Genomic DNA, 7,484 nt, shown 5'->3' with positions numbered 1-7,484 from the left:
TCCTTTCTCAGTTGATTCATTTCAGATCTCTATAGGTTATACTGAAATCTCTCCACCAAGTCCTAAAGGCTCTCCCCCTCCTTCTAAGTCATGTCAAATATCTCTTCTTTGAGGTCCCCAGTCTTGAAATAATCTTCATACTTTCTTAAGAATAAACTTTTCATTTCCTCCCAAGTTGTAATGGAGTTTGAAGCCAACCCCATGAACCACTTGAGAGCCGCATCTTTCAATATTGCAAGAAACAACTTCAACTTCTGGGCATTGGAAGAATAGTCATAGCTCTTGCATAACACATTGAATTCGAATAAAAAGGCATCGGGATCTTCACTGGGAAACCAATGAAAGTTAGGCAAGGCTAAAGGAGGAATGTTCTTTATCTGAGTAGCTCCACCAACCTCCTTGATAGGGAATTCGAACGTGACTAGTTCTTCTTCCTTCTCATCGTATCCATCTGTGTGACCAATCCCCTATTCATGGGCCATTCTGGACCAAAAAAAAGTGGGGGCTTTGTAGACTGCAGATCCTGCAGAATCAATGGTTTGGATTTCTGGTTCTTGAACATGATTGCCAAGGAATTCCTTTTCAGGCTGACCACTGAGCATATATTTGGTTTTTCTTGTGACAAGATATTCAAAATAGGAAACAACATAATATTTTCCTGCAAAAGCTACTACAACAGAAGTAGGAATATGTTCTAGGCTCTTTTGACGACCACATACCTCCTAACTGGAATCTTCTTCTCTTGCTACCTTATTTCTTGCTGACTTCTTTTTCCATGCCAGTGTATTAGTAAATGAATTGGTGCTCACACCACCACAAAAGACATTTATACATCTTGGACCCAATCATCTACTAAAAAACAATTTCAAAAGAAACTACTTACCAAACAATCAGGACATGGCTTTGGAGAATTTTTGACCTCCTCTGGTGCATGGGCTTTGCCCTTCTTCTTACCACTTCGACTCCCACAGTCCTAAAAAATTGCAAACAGTGCATGTAATAAAAAACACTTTAGTATTATCCCTTTAGTGCCTCCCCAACAACGACGCCAAAATGTTGAGTCAAATTATAGCATTATAATTTGATTAAACATTAATCATCAACTCAGGCAAGTACGCTTGTGAGATGCATGCAAAGTATATGCAGGCCTAATACTATAAGTGTTGATTAATATAACTAACCAATCATACAAAACCAATGACTCTTTCCTGCATCAATCACTTAGTAGCAAAGGTTATAGAGTGGATAAAACTTCCCTCTACAGCTCTTAAAATTGCTGATGATGATTAGGAAAAGATATAGAAATCAATTTACAGGAAATTCAGAAATTCAATCAACATGATAAATCAAATCTTCATTAACTGAATTCCACACATGAACAAGAAACTAATTCAATTAATCCAGTGTTGTTGATATATATTCAAAAGAGTACATTAGCTGTAAAAATGAATTATTGCTACATAACAGAAATAAAATACATAAAGACTAAATTATGGGAGTTGTGAGCAAAGGGGGCCTTCCCTTCCTCACAACCCCTTCAAATTAGAAGAGCTTTCTCACTACAATGGACAAAACATATGTCTTTATATTAATCTGAAAATACAATCAAGTACAATCTAATACATAGTCAGTGCTGAAACCAACCCAACACCCTAAAAACCCCTACCGTCGAAACTAAAAAAAAATTATACATTTACAAAGCCCATATACGGCTCGAAATAAAGGAGATTGCTAATATAAGCCATCAGATAATAGATCTGTTACAATATATTATTTTTAGCCGTACTAGGTCTAATCCATGACTGAAAGCATGGATTAGACAAAACTCATTACATGGCTGTAGATGTTCCTCCAAACAGCCAACGAGAGAAGACTTTTGAATCTGAGCAGTGTTGTAGGTAGATCTAAGAAGGTGAATATGATAGCAACCATATGTGATATATTCCCTACAAAACACATGTTCCCGTTGGACTTAGATATTCATGGATCATGGCTAAGAGCCGATGTTGCCACAGGAAATCACGCAGTTACAAGAAATCTGCAATTGCAGCAAATCTGGAGTGTTTGTAGGAAATAAGATAACATAGCTTCCTGCAAGAATTATGGGCATGTTTTTGAATCAAAGGAAATCTCCACAAGAACTTGAGATTAGTTGACATGGTAATAAAATAATGAACAACTAGTTAAGGAATACTTAAACTTAAGGAAAAAGACACTTTTTAGTATTAATTTTCATACCTTCATCGTACAACACCCTTTGGAAAAAACACAAGTATTATAACTGAGATAGACATAGTAGGGGTGAAAGATAGTCAAAACGGGAGAGAGAAAGTATAGAAAAGGTGTCAAAATTGGGCAAAACCAAGCCCCAACATATACTATACGTCCATTGCCACAACTATTATGTTATGCTTGGCAAAGCCGAAGAAGTGCTGAAGATTGAGAGAAGAATTGATCAATCTCATCAAGTACATTTTTCCTTTAACTAGTGGCACTATGCACAGATTTGAAATCAAAGAAAATAGACCATACTTTTGTAGTGATTTTTTAAATTTGTGGTTGGATTTTGATTGCTATAATAGGTAAATCCCTGAAGCATTTAATTTTTTTTATTGATTCTTGAGAGTATGAATCAATTCAAATAAAGAAAAAATCCTAAAATAAATGTTATACTTAAGAATCCTCAATTTTAATCAGCTTTCACTTTCATGGAAGTTTCAATACCAGCAACTGTGTTAAAACCTGTTTGTTTTTTCTAGGATTTTTTCCTAGTGAATTTTGTGTATAATTTAATCGATATTTCTTGGAATTAGGTTTCAACTGTGTAATTTGCAAAAATCAGGTACAAAAGGAATTTCCACAATAATAGGGTAGTAATTTCAAATGTGAAGCACCCTAATTAAACTTAGCAGTTATTGTAGTAATTCTAATAATTTTTTCGAATTATTTTGACAATATTGGAACAAAATTAACTATATTTAACAATGAAATCACCTATACAATCAAATTCAATCCCTACAAAGCTCTGACTCTATTTATATATTCAAAAAACACATTTAGAAACACTAAAATTCACAAATTAACTAAAAGTTTTATCACTTAAAATTGTCTAATAATGATACTACTCTATTTCAATCCACCTCTAACTAGTCAAAATTTGTTTGGATTCTATTTATTCTAAAAAATAGTATGAAGTCCAAGCCTTGCCACTTTTCTTTAGAGAATTATATAATCAATGCCATTCCCATTAAATGTTGTAGTGTAAAAATATGCAAGGTTCAACGATGGGGGCTGTGTACACATCTCAACTTTGTTGAGCGTAATTTGTAGCTCTTAAAGTGGGGGTGTGTGGCACTGGTTTGTATCACTGTCGATGATTTTCTTATGATTTTCAAGGTGAATCCAAGTACAATTTTTAATCATAAGATCATTAAAATGTTATTTTATCATGGTTAGAGTTTGACTTCCTAAGAAAAATATTTCAAAGGTGCTTTCAATCTCATCCAAACATGGAAACTTACTAGAATTGGGAGTTTTTAAAATGTAAACAATTCTCATGCATTTTTTCCATGTAATTAGAGATGTGCGTCTATATGAGATTATTTGTTCAATCTGATACATAAAAAAGAATACTTAAAACAAGAATATAAATTGAAATCATAGTTTACTGATCTTAGAGTTAGCTGCAGTGATTGTGAAAAGTGACTATAAATTTGTTGTTTGGGGATCAAGTATCCTTGGTCGGTTTGGGGAGGAATCTTGATTTTCACCTTGCCTTAGCCTTCCCCCTATGGGTTTTGGTGGGGATCTTACTGAACTTTGCCAATATATCGGTAAGATGGGCATTTGAGTTATGTGCATTAGTAGTCAAATTAGGCTTTCCAGGAGTGGAAAGTAGGATGATGAGAAAAGGTGGAGAAAAAATAGACTGATGGAACCAAGACACTGGAGTTCCATATAGAACCGAGACGAGAGCTAAGTATTTCTAAATCCATGTGAATAACAGAGAAAAATTCCAGCAAGAACAAGCACGAGAAGTTCAAATAACAGTGGAAGGAGGAGTATTTTGCAAGATCCTATGACTAAACTACAAATATGTGAAATAAAAATTCTGTTAATATATTAAAATCACATTTGATCAAGACTTAAAATATATTCAATGGAGCCACTATTTCAATATTGAATTATATATATAAAAAATTTTGAACAAAAACACAAAAGAACCAAACGCATAAACCACCTACTTGTGGCGAAAGCTATAAGGAAGAAGCTTAAGAGCCACCGCAGAGATTGTTATTCTCAAAACTGTGTGAGTAGTTTGTAATCTGTTTTCACACAGTGATGGCTAAAATGGTGAGAATTTGTAGCTTGACCCAGAGTTTGGAAGTTGTGCACATAACTGGGAGGTTGGTAACTGCTAGCTGGGAGGTCACGACCCACCAACCCAATTAATTCATTCTGCATGGAAAGTCAAGATGGAATTCACACTTAACGTTCAAATTTATTGCATCATCCTGCAGGTTTAACTATGTAACATTTTCATCGTGGAAAATTTGGAGCCTGAGTGTTTGACAGATTAAGTCATTATAAATACATGTGTATTGTTGTGGAATAGCATAACTTCGTATTTTAATAAAAATACAAAATAATAAATTTACTTCAAATTATAAAACTAATTCTAAAAACAAAATTATTGTCCATTTTCACTCATATATATTTTTGGTACATCTCAACACTCATGAAAAATATTGTTTCATCTACCAACCCATGTACAAAGTTGTAACCAATCCATGAGGCCAACTACTTGAATATGGAACTTTGATTCCTTTTGATGCCCTCTTACAAAATTTATCTGCTATATGTAATTTATGATCTACGTGGTGCTCACTATATGCATACTTATATAAGCAGTTTTATAAAGTGTAATCTAACATTGGCTCATTACATTTCCATACGACATAGACCCCGCTATGTGAGGAAGTTAAGGAAAGAGGAAAAATGTCCTATTGGGTGATACATAAACTTTCCAGAAGAAATACATTTATTTGGAATTTTGTTGGTGATTGGGAACATTTTTTAATTGGGGTCCATCACGTGCTTACCGACTCTCAGCTACTCTGTATTTTTTTATAAATTGGCATCTCTCTGTCTTTTCATCTTCGGAGTAGCTGCTTTGCCAGCCCATGTGTGATGCCTGAGGGGAGGGAAGAACGGACTTTGAAGTGTCATCATTGCAGTATGAAGTGTATAGATATAATAATATTATATATATAGAAATTTAAAACTTGAAAATTTTCAATATGCCTGTCAATATGATTTTTTAAAAAATTATTGGCCAGTCAGCGATGATGTGTAGTATGATTTTACGTGGAAGAAAGCAAAAAAAACAGGTATGCGGGCATCAAATTTAACCCCTAGTCCAAAGCCATAGAGGATTAAAAAGGGTGTATCTTCGTCATATATCATCGTCCTGCATGCACTTACTCGTGATGTGAGATTTGATGTGCTACCTTGTGAAGTACCCCGCAACATCAAGGCAAGAGCTATTTCCAACCCTATAGAAACATAAATGAGCACTAAGTACCTATGACAGGACATTCGTGCATCCAAAGGCATGCTACATATGCATGAAAGCCATACATATCCATGCATATTCCGACAACTCGATCACCCTACCTCCGGCAAGCTCCAGTATTCAATGTATATAATGCAGATTTTGGATAATCTGACATCTAGACCAACGTGGACTAGACATTCACTTCATGTATTCAATGCACCATTTTCCTCACAGAATTTCAAATTCAACATTCCCGCTCGATATTTAAATTAGAAAAACTAAATTTATATCACTGGTCAACAAATTGTTTTCTCACAGCTTTGGCATTCAATGGGAAGATACATAGGATCCTCGTTAGGAAATAAGGCTCGCCTTCCTCTGCACAGCTTCATTTTCGGGCGCCAGTAAGGTCATTGGAAGCCATGAAGAGGACACTGTTTCTTGTTCTGTTTCTCATTTTGTTACTCCATTCTGCTGCCATAACTGCCACTCCTAGGAAGCCAGTGAGTGTGCCCTTTCACAACAACTATGTCGCCAACTGGGGCTCAGATCACATCAAACAATTCCATGGCGGTCGAAAGACTCAGCTTCTGCTCAACAAACAGTATGGTAAGATATTATACATTGGATTTGTTTCTGCACATTTTTGGGTTGTTTTATCCTTTTATGAGCTGTGGGAATAACAATGTGGGATGAAATATGGGTTGGCAAGTGCTAGGTTTGAGTCTAAGGGGACATATTTATTTGGGCATTTTAGTATGCAAATAAAGCTATTTCCTGACAATTCCACTGGCACTGTCACCACCTTTTATGTAAGTATTCATAATAATCTTGGGGGTTTTTGGGGGGTCTAAGTCTGCTTCTACCTGTTTATGTATCTATATTTCTTTTGGTGCGGGCAACTTTCTTTTCAAACTACAGAACACGATGAGATAGACTTTGAATTCTTGGGGAACAAGTCCGGGGAACCCTACATTCTTCAGACCAATGTATTTATAGGCGGAAAGGGTGAGAGAGAACATCGAATTTACCTCTAGTTCGACCCCACCAAGGATTACCATTCCTATGTTGTGCTCTGAAACATGTACCAAATTGTGTAAGCCCCATTCCTGAGCCCATTATTTATTATCGAACCAGAGCCAAATACAAATGTAGCATGTAATTTTACAATGAACCTCTTTTGGTTTAATATGGTTTGGTGTGATGTTTTTTTTGGGGTGCAGATTTTTGGTAGATGAGGTGCCAATCTGGGTGTTCAAGAATAGCAAGGATCTGGGCGTGAGGTACCCATTTAACCAGCCGATGAAGATCTATTCGATCTTGTGGAATGCTGATGACTGGGCCACCCGAGGGGGTCTGGAGAAAACCGACTGGGCCAAGGCGTTGTTCATCGCCTCCTACAGGGAATTCCATGTCGATGTCTATGAGGATTCTGCTCCACAATCGGTGTGTGCTACGTAGGGGCCACGGTGGTGGGATCAGGAGGAGTTCAGAGAACTAGATGTGGGCGCCAATGGCGGTACTTGAAATGGGTGAGGAAGCACTACACCACTACAATTACTACACTGAGATGCCCAGAAACAAGCAAATGCCTTCGGAATGTGTTCGCGATCGCGACAATATGTAGTCTAGTTATCATTATTCGATGCTACCCATGGCTGAATAATCCGAAGTCGGATTATTAGTCCGGGGAGGCCCAAATGTTATGTTGCAGTGAGCTTTTGGGTAAATCATTTCTCTAAAAATTTCGGTTTCCAAATTGATTTTCATGTCTGGTTGTTGCCGAATGTATTTATTGTTTTTTCTTAATGTATTTCTTAAAGGCATTTTAAATCCTTTTCAAAGGATTCGAAGCGCGTTATAGTAATTGGAAGTTTGATCTTGGGGTTTATTTCAAATTATTCCAACGAATGATTAATTATCAATC

The 7,484-nt window shown here is 36.2% G+C and overlaps 1 pseudogene; it reads left to right on the top strand.

The window, feature by feature from the left end:
- Positions 1-5,979: 5,979 nt before the first annotated feature.
- On the top strand, positions 5,980-7,184 carry LOC149182689 (xyloglucan endotransglucosylase protein 2-like; annotated as a pseudogene).
- The last annotated feature ends 300 nt before the right edge of the window (positions 7,185-7,484 follow it).

Source organism: Pinus tabuliformis, chromosome 3_2, assembly GCF_031772625.1.
Source record: "Pinus tabuliformis cultivar Carrire ecotype Pingquan chromosome 3_2, CPIR1, whole genome shotgun sequence".
Taxonomy (NCBI): domain Eukaryota; kingdom Viridiplantae; phylum Streptophyta; class Pinopsida; order Pinales; family Pinaceae; genus Pinus; species Pinus tabuliformis.
This window is presented reverse-complemented; position numbering and strand designations above follow the sequence as displayed.